The sequence below is a fragment of the Microcaecilia unicolor genome, chromosome 3, assembly GCF_901765095.1.
Source record: "Microcaecilia unicolor chromosome 3, aMicUni1.1, whole genome shotgun sequence".
Classification (NCBI taxonomy): Eukaryota; Metazoa; Chordata; class Amphibia; order Gymnophiona; family Siphonopidae; genus Microcaecilia; species Microcaecilia unicolor.
The window spans coordinates 242,881,943-242,899,265 of NC_044033.1; positions in this window are offsets into that span (position 1 = coordinate 242,881,943).

Genomic DNA, 17,323 nt, shown 5'->3' on the forward strand with positions numbered 1-17,323 from the left:
TAATAAAGAAATCAGCTCCTCAATATGTAGATACTGAAACCCGCAAGCAAGCATGGGACATTTTAAAATCTCATGGTGAGAATCTTTCTTTTTGGGAAAATAAACCCACTAGTACCCTTACTGCAAGAGCCTTGCAGATATTGCAGACAGCTGCCCAGAACTCTTACAACAATAACAAGAGAAACCTGCCCCCAGATAAGCAGAAACCTATAACTGCAGGTCCTACCGTGCCAGACACTGACATATTCTCAGGCCTCCCTGAAATGTATCTCAATTAAACATGAGGAGACGCATCCAGCCTGGACTGGACTTCTCCACAGCATGACCCACTCTGCAGATGGCAGGGAAATCCAGGTGGTTGATAGGTTGGACAGGAAAAATAGAAAAAGTTTTTGCTAAGAATTTAAAATGTAGCTTCTATTGTTCTTTTGATTAAAAATGTAGCTGCTATTGTTCTTTTGAGTGTGTAAGATTTAGTAATGTCTCTCTGCAATAAGTAAGATTTAAAGATGTTGCTTCTATTGTGACTATAGTATGTTTGAGAAATAGATGTACCTATATAATATTGTTTAAGGATTTAGAAATGTCTTTTTTCTGATGAGTGACTCCCACTGGAGTTGAAACTAAAATACTGGGTAAGAAGTTTTAAAAATGCCTCCTTATAATAGGTAACTCCCGCTGGAGCTGAAACTTAATATTGTGCTTTAATGTGAATTAACAAGATATGCTTATTTTTATAGAAAAGAAACTAAAGCTTAAGAAAATAAAGCCTGTCTGCACTGCACGCTGCTCGCATACAATGGTCTAAGATTATGGGAAGGAACTGTGAACAAGAGAGGGATTCCCCCACCAGAACCAGCCATGTGACCTGCTAAACTTAATGTGAAAGTGTCTGTCTTTTTCAGAGTTCGAGTTCTACTTATGAGATATTAATATTTTTATGGCGCTAGTAATTAATATATATATGGCTATCTCAGATACCTGTTCTACATTTTAAAATAGATCTATGCCTCTTCTACATTTTTAAATGAATAGATCTATGCTGTTCTACTTATGAGATAGTAAATGAAACTGCTGTGGTAATCCAAGATGAATGCCGCAGATGATGCTTTTGGTGCTTTATTAATTTTGCTAATTGTTGCTTATTTCTAAATGAATGAAAATGCTTTGGCAATCCAAGATGGATGCCGCGTACGTTGCTTTTGTGTTCTTGTGTTCTACTTGCAGGTTAAGCTCAATCCTGGATCTGGAATGGACGATCGGAGACCTAAAGGCCTAATAGAGTTCTTTGTTTGTTTGTCATGTGGTCTCCATGTTACATGTTTGTTTTATGTTATGGGGTACCCAAGAAACTATAAGCAGACATTAATAGACCCTCCCTACTAACAGTCCCTCCATTAGTTCACATTGTCCAAGAAAGAAAGAAAAAAAAGAGACAATTTTCACTGGCAGACGAGCTATAGAAAAGAAAACCATGTTCACTATTATTCAAGCTATGGCTCACATATAATAAATCTACTAATTGCTATCTAAGGTTATATATTCACATGTGTATATTTGAAATTATGAGCAAAGGTTTCTCTTTACATGATCTATCAGGTACAATCAGTACAGGGAATGTTTCTAACCTTTTTAGTTTATTATACATCACAGCCAGTACGTGCAAAATGCTCTCTCTGGAATGAAATATTGGCTGTGTGCTAAGCACAATTAACATATCTTTTCTAAATTCTTTACAACATTAAACACATGAGTATTGTCTATTAAAGTGCTACATTAAACACTGCTAAAGCAGATAAATATGGTAACCTTTTACCACACTCATTACCCATAAATAATTTCTCTCTGAAAAAATAAAAAGGTTTCTCTCTGAAGAATAAAAAGTTTCTCTCTGAAAGGTAGTTCATGGCACTATACCATGACTCTGTTTTTGTTTATTTGGTCAATGATTAAGTAAATGTTATTGCATAGGATTGATAGGAATAATTGTTTTGTGTGTAATAGTAACCTAGGAAATTATTATAATTGCATACATATGTCTTTCTTGTTTCTAATGAAACAGTAGTATAATAGCTCCACATTTACACTCTTGCTTATGTATTAGAACTATCTGTCCTTTTATCACTGCTGTGAATACCTCAGTTAGCCCCTGAGATAGAGAATATAGGGAAACATTCACAGAGTATTTTTCCTTGGAATGTCAAACGCTGAGAATAGTGACGGAATAGATTGTTCCACCCCATTGCGGTGGTATAAATTGGTCAATTGCGCACTCTCATGCTATTGATTTGACTAGCATACTGGGTAAGATATCCTGTGGCACAAACTTGGGAGCAGCCTATGCCCCTGAACAGGTGACACAAAAAGAGGTGGTCTCTGGAAAATAGAGCAAAATGGCACTTCTGTGGCTGAAGTCATATAAAGTGTACTTGCAATCCTATTTTAAACCAGAGCAAAGCCATACTCTGCCACCTGACTGACTAGAAGTCTAATGAAACTGACCACAGAAAACTTAACCCTAGCAGCCTAAATGTAAGTCATGAGTAAACAAAAGTAATAATGATGAGTCTTTTTGCTTATAACAGTCATATTCCAGCTAAGGACATATTCCAAGATTCATAGTGATGTGACATAGTAGATGACGGCAGGAAAATACCTGCACGGTCCAGTCTGTTCAGTGTCCACTATTAAAAGATTCACCTCTCCCAATACACATGTCCATGTAAACAGTTCAGTATCTTTGCTATTGTTCTTTTGAAATTATGCTACTGTATTAGGTTAGAGTTAAGGGTTTCTTTTGTAGCCTTTATAGTTTATTTTTATGGTTCTTCGCTCCAAATTTTATGTTAATATTTGTCACTTAGAACCAAGAGAGGGAGTGTAATGGTATCAGTTTATTATATTTTGCTGGATTATATATATATATATATACCAATATATTTGTGCAGCTTTTATATATTTGACACTGCAGCAGAGAAAATAGTTTCATTTCAAGCCCCTCTCTCCCCATTCCTTTTTCTGGGAACTTCTGATAGCAGGGATAGTTAATTACAAACACTTAACAAAGACAAAAGAGAGATATATAACTCTCTCTCTGCCCTCCCACCTAAAAAGACTGAACAAAAGGTGGGTACCTGGACGCTCATCAGGACATCTCTGAAAACCAAAGACCCAAGAGACCGAAAGTCTGGAGAGCCCATTGAAGACAAAGACTTCAGAGGGGAAACCATAAACAGGACATTTGCTTGTCAAAGGTATACCTGCCCCTCCCATCAGCTTTCAGACATGTGCAGAAAGGAAGGACTTATAATGTGGTCATGTGAACAGACTACATTAACCATAATGCCTTGCAAAATATCCAGGACATGCACACACAATGCTTCACTGCTAACATTATAAAAGGCCTGGAAACAGCCCAGCTCACTCTTGGAACCTGCCTCCTCTTAGGACCTGCCTCCTCTTGGGACCTGCTGCTCTCTTTGGGGTCCGCTGATGCCTTGCTCCTGAAACATGTGCTCATCAATCAGCTGGACCACAGCATGCTTGTAACAAGGACTCAGGGCCGGTTTTAGGCAGAGGCGGCCGCATAGGGCCCCGCGCCTAAGGGGGCCCCGCGCGGCGTGCCTCGCCTCTGCCTCGCTGACCACGCTCATCTGCCCTCCACCCATGTCCCGCGACGCGAGTCTCCTCATTCCCCTGCTGCTCCCCCTCCCTCCAGCCACCTGAGACATCTCCCGTCTGACCCCCCCTCCCCGACCCGCCAAACGACCCTCTTCTGTCGCCCGCACCTCACCTGACCCGACCCAGCATTTAAAAAAAACCTCCAAGCGGCGGTGCCGGTGCCTCGCGTCTGAGGGAAGAAAACTCGCTTCGTCGTTGGCTGGCCTTCCCTCAAGTCCCGCCCTCTGATATAACTTCCGTAAGGGAGGGGGGGTCAGACGGGAGATGTCTCAGGTGGCTGGAGGGAGGGGGAGCAGCAGGGGAATGAGGGGACTCGCGTCGCGGGACATGGATGGAGGGCAGGGGGGATGGGGGGGTTACTGGACATAGGTGGATGGCAGTTGGCAAGGGGGGCAGAAAGGTCGCTGGACATGGGGTGAATGGAGGGGAGGAGGGCTTCTGGACATAGGGGGATGGCAGGAGAGGGCAGGGGGCACAGGAGGGTCGCTGGACATGGGTGGATGGCAGGGGAGGGCATAGGGGACAGGGGGGGTTGCTGGACATGGATGGCAGGGGGGACAGGAGGGTCGCTGGACATGGGTGGATGGCAGGGGGCACAGGAGGGTCGCTGGACATGGGTGGATGGCAGGGGAGGGGGTTTCTGGACATAGGCGGATGGCAGGGGAGGGCAGGGGGCACAGGAGGGTCGCTGGACATGGGTGGATGGCAGGGGAGGGCATAGGGGACAGGGGGGGTTGCTGGACATGGATGGCAGGGGGAACAGGCGGGTCGCTGGACATGGGTGGATGGCAGGGGAGGGGGGTTCTGGACATAGGTGGAGGGCAGGGGGCACAGGAGGGTCGCTGGACATGGGTGGATGGCAGGGGAGGGGGTTTCTGGGCATAGGTGGATGGCAGGGGAGGGCAGGGGGCACAGGAGGGTCACTGGACATGGGTGGATGGCAGGGGAGGGCATAGGGGACAGGGGGGGTTGCTGGACATGGATGGCAGGGGGGGTTCTGGACATAGGTGGAGGGCAGGGGGCACAGGAGGGTCGCTGGACATGGGTGGATGGCAGTGGAGGGGGTTTCTGGACATAGGTGGATGGCAGGGGAGGGCAGGGGCACAGGAGGGTCGCTGGACATGGGTGGATGGCAGGGGAGGGCATAGGGGACAGGGGGGTTGCTGGACATGGATGGCAGGAGGGACAGGAGGGTCGCTGGACATGGGTGGATGGCAGGGGAGGGGGGTTCTGGACATAGGTGGAGGGCAGGGGGCACAGGAGGGTCACTGGACATGGGTGGATGGCAGGGGAGGGGGTTTCTGGACATAGGTGGATGGCAGGGGAGGGCAGGGGTCACAGGAGGGTCGCTGGACATGGGTGGATGGCAGGGGAGGGCATAGGGGACAGGGGGGGTTGCTGGACATGGATGGCAGGGGGGGGTTCTGGACATAGGTGGAGGGCAGGGGGCACAGGAGGGTCACTGGACATGGGTGGATGGCAGGGGAGGGGGTTTCTGGACATAGGTGGATGGCAGGGGAGGGCAGGGGGCACAGGAGGGTCGCTGGACATGGGTGGATGGCAGGGGAGGGCATAGGGGACAGGGGGGGTTGCTGGACATGGATGGCAGGGGGGGTTCTGGACATAGGTGGAGGGCAGGGGGCACAGGAGGGTCGCTGGACATGGGTGGATGGCAGGGGAGGGGGTTTCTGGACATAGGTGGATGGCAGGGGAGGGCAGGGGGCACAGGAGGGTCGCTGTACATGGGTGGATGGCAGGGGAGGGCATAGGGGACAGGGGGGGTTGCTGGACATGGATGGCAGGGGGGGGTTCTGGACATAGGTGGAGGGCAGGGGGCACAGGAGGGTCGCTGGACATGGGTGGATGGCAGGGGAGGGGGTTTCTGGACATAGGTGGATGGCAGGGGAGGGCATAGGGGACAGGGGGGTTGCTGGACATGGGTGGCAGGGGGGACAGGAGGGTCGCTGGACATGGGTGGATGGCAGGGGAGGGGGGTTCTGGACATAGGTGGAGGGCAGGGGGCACAGGAGGGTCACTGGACATGGGTGGATGGCAGGGGAGGGCAGGGGGCACAGGAGGGTTGCTGGACATGGGTGGCAGGGGGGACAGGAGGGTCGCTGGACATGGGTGGATGGCAGGGGAGGGGGGTTCTGGACATAGGTGGAGGGCAGGGGGCACAGGAGGGTCACTGGACATGGGTGGATGGCAGGGGAGGGCAGGGGGCACAGGAGGGTTGCTGGACATGGGTGGATGGCAGGGGAGGGCATAGGGGACAGGGGGGTTGCTGGACATGGATGGCAGGGGGGGTTCTAGACATAGGTGGAGGGCAGGGGGCACAGGAGGGTCGTTGGACATGGGTGGATGGCAGGGGAGGGGGTTTCTGGACATAGGTGGATGGCAGGGGAGGGCAGGGGGCACAGGAGGGTCACTGGACATGGGTGGATGGCAGGGGAGGGCATAGGGGACAGGGGGGGTTGCTGGACATGGATGGCAGGGGGGACAGGAGGGTCGCTGGACATGGGTGGATGGCAGGGGAGGGGGTTTCTGGACATAGGTGGATGGCAGGGGAGGGCAGGGGGGACAGGGGGGGTTGCTGGACATAGATGGATGGCAGGGGGGACAGGAGGGTCGCTGGACATGGGTGGATGGAGGAGAGAGAAGAAATGCTGGACATGGATGGAGGCAAGGGAAGAGTGAGGAAGGAGATGAGGTGAGGGAAAAGGAAGAGAGGAGAAAAAGTGCACATGGATATAGAAAATAGGCAGAAGCTGGATCCACTGGACAGTCAAGTCTGCGGAGGACCCAGCTTTTACTTACGGATGTAGGGCAAGAAATGAAGAAGAAAGGCGGAAAGTAAAGAAATAAATGGAAAGGAAGCCCTGGAAACGGAGTTAAGAGGACAGATAGCAGCACAATCGGATACTGAGCCAGCATGATCAGAAAAACAAAGTCACCAGACAACAAAGGTAGAAAAAACTATTTTATTCAGGATTTATTAATTGGAATATGTTAGTTTTTGGAAATGTGCATCTGTGATATTTTTCATGTAAGTTTTAATTTTTGTAGTATTGCTACATACTGAGTCTGACTTCTTGAGGTAACTTTCCAGTTCAGTATTTTGCATTCATGTGTTTTTCAGGTGTGATCAAGGAAGGTGCAGTATTCTGCTAGCGTATAGTTTGCAGCCCTTTTTGTTTGTTTTTTTTCACTAGGTTGTGCACTGGTGTTTTAGAGCCCGGTGTAATTACAGTTGCCTTTCCACTCCACGCATAAGGTTGTAGCTCGTCCTGTCCTTGGAATTAGTGCTGTTTATGGTTTGTTAAGGTTATGAGTGTGTTTTTGCACACGTTTGTGTATAGTGTTTTGCAGTGGAGAGATTGTGTGTTGGCCTTACTAAGGTGGCACCAAACATCGGAAAGGGTGTAGAGCCTAAATCATGACACACTATCTCTAAAAGGGTGTTTTGTGGCTCTACATGAGAATTGTGATATTATGATCCCTTGCTAGCTTCATATTGTTGATAATCTGCATTTTCCGTATGGCTGGTATATTGGTGTATAAGATATTAATTGTGACTTTTTCTTTTTTACTTATTTTTTTCTGTGTGTTGTCAGACAATTATGGATGACAGAGTCGGAGTCTTCTTGAGTCAGAGAGTTGTGGTATATATTTTAAAACAATTTTAATACCTTGGTGGTCTATATGTTTTTATATTGTACATTATATTTTACATATCACTTAATTTTATTGTATATCTTTTCATTTCATTTTTATTTTATTGCATATATGGGTTACAGAGTAATAGGGGAATTTGAAAGTACTGAATCTTTTCTTAATATTTTTCCTTTATTCTCCTTTGTTATGAGAATTGGAACTACTAATTGTAGTGGACTTGAACTGAATAATTTCTGGGGAGGGGAGGTTTCATGATAGCATTGTGCTTATTATTTCAATCAGTTTTTTGTACAAGTTTAGCTTCATTTGTCATTATTTGAAATTTCATAAATAAAAAAATGTTCTAAAAATGGAATAATTTTATCAATGGGGTGGAGCTAGGGTGGGGCGGGGCTACAGTGGGGCGGGGCTATGGTGGGGGTGGGGCTAGGATGGGGCCCCACCAAATTGGTCTGCATAGGGCCCCGCACTTGCTAAGACCGGCCCTGCAAGGACTTGTAAGTAACATAACTTTTGATCTAGACCTGCTACTTTGCCTTACTTAAGCACAGATTATCTGTAAAGATCTCTTAAAACCTACCTCTCGTGTACAATTGTATATTAAATCAATCTTTTTGAAGCTAAAAATACGGTCTCTTTGTGTTCTGAGTATATGGTATCTTTTATATATACTTAATTTATTTAATTTATTGCAATTATCACCTTTGGTGATTGGTGGAGAAATTAATATCCTAAAACTTATAAATCCAGCACCTGCTCTTAAATTATAAACAGTAGCGAGTGCTCTCTAGAGCTCTTTTCCCCAAATAAATCATTTTTTGTAACATTAGAAGGGGAGAGGACATTTATATAAAAAAAGGATGGACATTGGGCATTAGACCTGCCATTTGGGTTGTCCAGGTTTCAGAACAATATTCGTATGGCGCAGCGCTCCAATGGGTGGAGTAGATGAGGTCATCTCCTTCATTTCCCAGTGATTGGTGCACCCCTCCCCCCAAAAAAGTGAAAATGGTGAGGGTTTGTGACTGCTGCCAGAGACAGAAATGACCTTGTTTCTATAATGGCTGACATATTAATTTATGATTCAGCATATAAACATTTATATTAGGGGTTTTCAACCCAGTCCAACTGGCTGAGAGTACCCCAAGGACTGGGTTGAAAACTTCTGATTTAACATGATGTATATTGGAAAAACCACTGCAGAAAAAACAATAATGAACAGAATAAAAACATGGAACCGATCTCACTGACAACTCTCCCCCCCACCACCAGCTCAGACATTAGACATAAGGATAGCCATACTGGGTCAGAGCAAATGTTGATCTAGCCCAATATCATGCTAATAACAATGGCCAAGCCACATACACAGTAACACAGAGGAGATCTGGGAAATTAAGCCTGACCTCGGTGCTGGGCAAAATGGTAGAGACTATTAAAAAGAACAAAATTACAGAGCATATTCAAAAGCATGGATTAATGAGACAAAGCCAACATGGATTTAGTGAAGGGAAATCTTGCCTCACCAATCTATTACATTTCTTTGAAGGGGTGAACAAACATGTGGATAAAGGTGAGCTGGTTGATATTGTGTATCTGGATTTTCAGAAGGCGTTTGTCAAAGTACCTCATGAAAGACTCCAGAGGAAATTGGCGAGTCATGGGATAGGAGGTAGTGTCTTATTGTGGATTAAAAACTGGTTAAAAGATAGAAAACGGAGAGTAGGGTTAAATGGTCAGTATTCTCAATAGAGAAGGGTAGTTAGTGGGGTACCCTAGGGATCTGTGCTGGGACTGCTGCTTTTGAACATATTTTAAATGACCTAGAGATGGGGGTAACTAGTGAAGTAATTAAATTGGCTGATGACACAAAGTTATTCAAAGTAGTTAAATTGCGGGAGGATTGTGAAAAATTACAAGAGGACCTTACAAGACTGGGAGACTGGGCGTCCAAATGGCAGATCACGTTTAATGTGAGTAAATGCAAAGTGATGCATGTGGGAAAGAGGAACCCGAATTATAGCTACAACATGCAAAGTTCCACGTTAGGAGTCACCGACCAAGAAAGGGATCTAGATGTCTTCGTTGATGATAGTTGAAACCTTCTGCTCAGTGTGCTGCAGCGGCTCAGAAAGCAAATGGAATGTTAGGTATTGTTAGGAAAGGAATGGGAAAACAAAAATTAGGATCTTATAATGCCTTTGTATCGCTCCATGGTGTGACCACACCTTGAATATTGTGTTCAATTCTGGTCGCTGCATCTCAAAAAAAATATTGGAATTAGAAAAGGTAAAGAGAAGGGCAACAAAAATGATAAAGGGGATGGGAAGACTTCTCTATGAGGAAAGCCTAAAGCAGCTAGGGCTGTTCATCTTGGAGAAAAGACAGCTGAGGGGAGATATGATAGAGGTCTATAAAATAATAAGTTGAGTGGAACAGGTAGATGTGAAGTGTCTGTTTACACTTTCCAAAAATACTAGGACTAGGGGGCATGCAATGAAGCTACAACATGGTAAAATTATGTATCATACCTGATAATTTTCTTTCCATTAATCATAGCTGATCAATCCATAGACTGGTGGGTTGTGTCCATCTACCAGCAGGTGGAGATAGAGAGCAATCCTTTTGCCTCCCTATATGTGGTCATGTGCTGCCGGAAACTCCTCAGTATGTCGATATCAAAGCTCCATCCGCAGGACTCAGCACTTAGAGAATTACACCCACAAAGGGACACTCTGCCCAGCTCACCACCGCCGAAACGGGGGAGGGGAATTAACCCAGCTCATCCCCACACAAGTGGGGGAGGGGAATCCATCCAGCTCATCCCCGCAGAGCGGGGGAGGGACACCACACCCGCCGATGCGGGGGGATCTGGCTTATCCTGCAACCGCAACCGCGGGAGGAGCTGACTGACCCTAACACCGCCGAAGCGGGAGGGGTACAAAGCTGCCCTACAGCCGCACGAAGCGGGAGGGAGTGCCGGCAGAATTTAAATCTCAATCCAGCCCCGTAAAACGGAGGGGAGAGGAATGCAGCAGCTCACTGTAACACAAACTCGTCTCAACTCTTGAAGAATCCAAGTGAAAAAATAACTTGAACACGAAGTCTTCCTGAACAGGAACTGAAGACTAAACTTGAATCTGAAATGCAACCAGAATATAAACAGTACAGATATCTGGGAGGGACTATGGATTGATCAGCTATGATTAATGGAAAGAAAATTATCAGGTATGATACATAATTTTACCTTCCATATCATCAAGCTGATCAATCCATAGACTGGTGGGATGTACCGAAGCAGTACTCACCCAGGGCGGGACATAGAAATCCCTGACCGCAACACTGAAGCTCCAAACCGGGCCTCCGCCCGAGCAGCCACAGTCAAGCGGTAATGCTTGGAGAATGTATGGGCCGAAGCCCAAGTTGCCGCCTTGCATATCTCTTCCAAGGAGACGGAACCGGCCTCTGCCATCGAGGCCGCCTGAGCTCTTGTGGAGTGAGCCTTCAGCTGGATAGGCGGCACCTTCCCCGCGGCCACATAAACCGCTGCAATGGCTTCCTTGACCCATCTTGCCACTGTAGGCTTAGCAGCCTGCAGACCCCTACGAGGACCTGCAAACAGGACAAACAGATGATCCGATTTCCGGAAATCATTGGTCACTTCCAAGTATCTGATGATGACTCGTCTCACATCCAGATATTTGAGAGCAGAGTATTCCTCTGGGTAGTCCTCCCTACGAAAGGAAGGGAGACAGAGCAGCTGATTCACATGGAAGCGAGAAACAATCTTGGGCAGGAAGGAAGGCACTGTACGAATAGTCACTCCTGCCTCAGTGAACTGCAGAAAAGGCTCTCGACATGAGAGTGCCTGGAGCTCGGAAACTCTTCTGGCTGAAGTGATAGCCACCAAAAAGACTGCTTTCAACGTCAGGTCTTTCAGAGATGCCCTCGACAAGGGTTCAAAAGGCGGCTTCTGCAATGCTCTTAGCACCAGATTGAGATTCCATGCAGGCACCACAGAGTGCAGAGGAGGGCGCAGGTGATTAACTCCCTTAAGAAAGCGCACCACATCTGGCTGTGAAGCCAGGGAAACACCCTTCAGGCGGCCCCTGAAGCAAGTCAGAGCCGCTACCTGGACTTTAAGGGAACTGAGCGACAGGCCTTTCTCCAGACCTTCTTGCAGGAACGCCAACACTGAAGAAATTGGAGCAGTGAAGGGAGAAAGTGAGCCTGCTTCACACCACGCTGCAAAGGTACGCCAAACCCTGGCGTAAGCAGTAGAAGTAGAGCGCTTCCTCGCTCTCAGCATAGTGGCGATGACCTTGTCTGAGAAGCCCTTCTTTCTCAGACGCTGCCGCTCAATAGCCAGGCCGTAAGACCAAAGGGGGAGGGATCCTCCATCACCACGGGACCCTGATGTAACAGGCCCTGCTCCACAGGCAGTCGCAGAGGATCGTCGACTGAGAGCCTGATCAAGTCCGCATACCAGGGACATCTGGGCCAGTCCGGACCCACCAGGATTATCCGGCCCGGATGCTTAGCCACCCGGTCTAGCACCCTGCCCAACATGGGCCAGGGCGGGAACACATAGAGAAGCTCTTGTGTCGGCCACTGTTGGAGAAGAGCATCTACTCCCAGGGATCGAGGGTCCCGTCCTCTGCTGAAAAAGCGCGGCACTTGGCAATTGGCCGATGACGCCATCAGATCTAGGCTCGGCTGGCCCCAGCGCTTCTTGATGTCCAAGAACGCCTGAGCAGATAGCTGCCACTCTCCGGGCTCCAAGGTATGGCGACTGAGAAAGTCCGCCTTGACATTCATGACTCCGGCAATGTGGGCCGCTGACAGCTGTTCCAGGTTCGCTTCCGCCCACTGGCATAGATTCATGGCCTCCTTGGCTAGAGGGGCGCTCTTGGTACCTCCCTGGCGGTTGACATAGGCCACAGCAGTGGCATTGTCCGACAGGACCCGTACTGGCTTCAACGCCAGTACCGGGATGAACTCCAAAAGCGCCAACCGAATGGCTCTGAGTTCCAGGAGGTTGATAGACCACTTTGCCTCTGCAGGAGACCAGAGCCCCTGCGCTGTCCTTCCCAAGCAGTGGGCTCCCCAGCCCGTCAAAGAGGCGTCCGTCGTGACGACAATCCACTCTGGGGTCACCAGAGGCATCCCTGCAGACAACTTGTCTGTCTGCAGCCACCAGCTCAGCGCCTTGCGCACTGCTGGGTCCAAGGGAAGGCGCACAGCATAATCCTCCGACATCGGAGTCCAGCGCTGCAACAGAGAGTGTTGTAGTGGTCTCATATGAGCCCTGGCCCAGGGCACTACTTCCATCGTGGCCGTCATAGAGCCCAACAGCTGCACATAGTCCCAAGCCCGAAGAGGAGAGGCTACTCGGAACTGGTCCACCTGAGCCTGAAGTTTGACAATCCGATTGTCTGGCAGGAACACTCTGCCCACTTGGGTGTCGAATCGAACTCCCAGATACTCCAGGGACTGAGTCGGGCGCAGCTGGCTCTTCTCCCAGTTGATGATCCACCCCAGGGAGCTCAAAAGAGCAACCACCCGGTTCACAGCTTTGCCGCACTCTGCATAAGAGGGGGCTCGGATCAACCAGTCATCCAGATAAGGATGGACTTGTACTCCTTCCTTTCGCAGGAAGGCCGCGATGACCACCATTACTTTGGAAAAGGTCCACGGAGCAGTAGCCAACCCGAAAGGGAGGGCTCTGAACTGGAAGTGTCGTCTCAGGACTGCAAAATGCAGGAAGCGTTGATGAGGAGGCCAGATGGGAATATGCAGGTACGCTTCCTTGATGTCCAAGGAAGCCAAGAACTCCCCTGCCTTCACTGCCGCTATAACAGAGCGGAGAGTCTCCATGCGAAAGTGCCGCACTTTCAAGGCCCGATTGACCCCTTTGAGGTCGCGGATAGGCCGGACAGAACCTCCTTTCTTTGGTACCACAAAGTAAATGGAGTAACGTCCCTTGCCAATCTGATTTTCTGGCACCGGAACGACCGCACCCAGGCGGATCAGGTTGTCCAAGGTCTGCTGCACTGCCACAGCTTTGACCGGAGACTTGCAGGGAGAGAGTACAAACCCGTCTCTTAAGGGTCGGCAGAACTCTAGCTTGTAGCCGTCTCTGATGACTTCCAGCACCCAAGCGTCTGAAGTTATTGTGGTCCACTCGCCCAGAAACGAGGACAGCCGTCCTCCAATCTGCACTGGGGCGTGGACCAAGGCCCCGTCATTGGGTACGAGACCCTGGGGGAGGACCGGAGGGAGCACCTCCGGGACGGCGGTCTCTGCGAAAGGAATGCTGCTTGGGGGAGAAAGTCCTCTTGAAGGAAGAGGGGGCAGAGGAGCCCGACCTGCCCGGGCGGTACCGACGGGCTTCCTGAAACCGTCCTCTGGAGGTACCGGAACGAGTACTAGCCCGAGCCCTGACCTCTGGTAACTTCTTGCCCTTAGACGTGCCGAGATCGGTCACGATTTTGTCCAGCTCGACCCCAAAGAGCAGCTTGCCTTTAAAAGGCAATCTAGCCAGGCGGGATTTAGAGGCGTGGTCAGCAGACCAATGTTTCAGCCAAAGCCACCGCCGCGCAGAGACTGTCTGAGCCATGCCTTTAGCTGAGGCTCTCAAGACATCATACAGCAAGTCTGCCAAATAGGCTAAGCCCGATTCCAGGGCCGGCCAATCAGCCCTCAAGGAAAGATCTGAGGGGGAAGCCCGCTGCACCATAGTCAGGCACGCCCTGGCCACATAGGAACCGCAAACCGAGGCCTGCAAACTTAAAGCAGTCGCCTCAAAGGACGACCTTAAGGCCGCCTCCAATCTTCTGTCTTGGGCGTCCTTTAGGGCCGTGCCACCTTCCACCGGCAAAGCCGTTTTCTTAGTCACCACAGTGATTAAAGAATCCACGGTAGGCCACAGATAGGCCTCACGTTCACTTTCAGGCAAAGGATAGAGGCGGGACATAGCCCTAGCCACTTTGAGGCTCGCTTCCGGGACATCCCATTGAGCCGAAATTAAGGTGTGCATGGCATCATGCACGTGGAAGGTTCTAGGCGGGCGTTTCGTCCCCAGCATAATGGCAGAGCCAACAGGGGCTGAGGGAGAGACGTCCTCCGGAGAGGAAATCTTCAAAATGCCCATGGCCTGCACTAACAGGTTGGGCAAATCCTCTGAGCTAAAAAGCCGCGCTGCAGAGGGGTCATCCGCTCCAACCGAGCGGGGATCCGTCTCCTCCAAGGAATCCGCAAAGGACCGTTGGGAGAACTCAGATACGCTGCCCTCATCTACATCGGAGGAGACAAGGTCCTCCAAGGCCTGGGAATCAACCCGAGGGCGTTTACCTCCGGGGACCTCAACCTCTTACCAAACGAGGGAGCAGGGGCAGCGTTTTGCATAAGGAAGGCCTGATGCAGCAGCAAAACAAACTCGGGGGAGAAACCCCCCAGACTGTGCACTTCCGCAGCCTGGGCTACAGCCCTAGACGCACCCTCAACCGGCGCTCGCAAGAGCGGGGGAGAGACATGCTGCGCATCCAAAATGGCGTCCGGCGCGACACTCCGCGAAGGAGCCGCGCGGGAAAAACGGCGCTTAACTTTAGCCGCTTTGGTGCCATCGCCCAAATTAAGGGCGTCCATGGCATTAATGTCTCCCTCAAGGGCGGCCCACGAAGAAGCCGTCCGAGCCGCGTGGCCGGCCAAGATGGCGGAGGCGAGCAGCGGGGGATGGGCGTTTATGGCGGGAAAAACCGCCACGCCGGAGGAAGGACCGGGACACTCATCGGTCACGAAACTGTCACCCAACAAGGGCGAATCAGACTTTAAGACCCCCGCATCCCCTCTAGAAGCGCCTAAGCGATCCGGGGAGCGAGTCTTTGCGCCCTCGCCCTCCGACGCCATATGCCACGTGGAGATCAATCGGGGAACCCCCTGCCCGCTATAAAAAGGTAAAAATTACCTGCTTTCCGCTCCGAGCTGTAACGACCTGGTCCCAGTGAGTAGCTGCAATAAACGTTTAAATAAACGTCGAAATAAACGCCTTTAAGGACGTTCAAAATTTTTTTTTTTTTTTTTTTTTTTTTAACGGAGCCAGCGGGAGGGGGGAGAAAAGGAGGGACCTGGCGCCACCAGGTTTGCACTTGCTCAAGAAGAGCCCTCAACCCCAGGCACTCAACAAAACCTAAAAATTAGGCTTGGAGGCCTAGCCAGAGCTGCTGCTGTGTGTGACCACCACCTGCTGAGATAGAGAACATACAGAGGAGTTTCCGGCAGCACATGACCACATATAGGGAGGCAAAAGGATTGCTCTCTATCTCCACCTGCTGGTAGATGGACACAACCCACCAGTCTATGGATTGATCAGCTTGATGATATGGAAAGTAAATTTAAAACGAATCAAAGAAACCTTTTCTTAACTTAACTTGTAATTAAACTCTGGAATTTGTTGCCAGAGAATGTGGTAAAAACGTTTAGCTTAGCGGGGTTTAAGAAAGGTTTGGACGGCTTCCTAAAGGAAAAGTCCATAGACCATTATTAAAATGGACTTGGGGAAAATCCATTGCTTATTTCTGGGATAGGCATCATAAAATGTTTTCTGCTTTTCTGGGATCTTGCCAGGTACTTGTGACCTGGATTCACCACTGTTGGAGACAAGATGCTGGGCTTGATGGACCTTTGATCTGTCCCAGTATGGCAATACTTATGTACTAAAGGTGCTACTAGATTTACACAGCACTGTACACACTGTGGGCACACAATCTAAATTTTTGTACCTGAGGCAATGGAGGGTTAAGTGACTTGCCCAAGGTTATTAGAAGCTACAGTGGGAATCAAACCCAATTCACCAGGATCAAAGCCAACTATTGATATTTTCTTAGCAGTAGTTTTGTTACAAACTCTTATTTTAAAGCAACTAATATACTTCCCCAAATAAAACAAAGTATCAGATAGCCTGACTTACACTTCCTGAAAGCAAAGGAAAATGTGTCTTACTGACCTCAAGCACAAGTAGAATAAAAGTAACAGGAATACAACCTTTTGTGCCAGGAAAGACACCAATTTGCCCCAACCTGTGGGAATTATATGGTAAAATATTTTACCAGTAAACTGCAGGATATGCATTCTCTTTGTAGCCATTCAAGGCAAGACCTACAAGTCTCATAGACATTTCTAAACATTGAACTTTTTCACTTATCCCTCTGTACCACTGTGCTAGAGCCAGCGTTAAAAGAATAAATGTACCTACCTTGTAGCAGCTGCCGTTCCTTGGAACAGGATCTTTATTCAGCATCTTGTTTGCCATAAAATAAACAGTCATACAACTTTTTGCTTGGGTTCATTTTGAGCAATTCCCTTTTGTTTCCAGAAAGTAAAAGTCAGGCTATGTGATACTTTGATTTGTTTCATTGAAGAAAATGTATTAGTTATAATGAAACAAGCGACAAAGCCCGTTTGTGAAAAATGAAATGGGCCCTAGGAAGGCTCTCATCTAAGCGATTTCTCCTCTCTCCCCTGCCCTCCACTCCATGTCCAGCGATTCTCCTCTGTCCTGCCCTCCCATCCGTGTTCCGTGATTCTCCCCTCCCTCCCCTCCCATTCCATCCATGTCCAGCAATTCTCCCCTCCTCTCATCTCCCCTCCCATCCCATCCATGTCCAGCAATTCTCCTCTGCCCTGCCTTGCCCTCCCATCCCATCCATGTCCACGATTCTCCCCTCCCCTCCAATCCATGGCCAGTGACTCTCCCCTCCCATCCCATCCATGTCCAGCGATTCTCCCCTCTTCTCCCCTGCCCTCTTCTCCTTCCTGCCGCCCTGCCTTTAAGCCATTCATGTTACCTCAGGTCGCAGCGGCAGGAGGCTCGGCTCGTGGAGCCTCCAGCCTTCCCTTGCCTTCCCTCTCAGGGTCTCACCCTCCTATGATGTCATTTTGTCTTTCCGTGAGGGTGGGACACTGAGAGGGA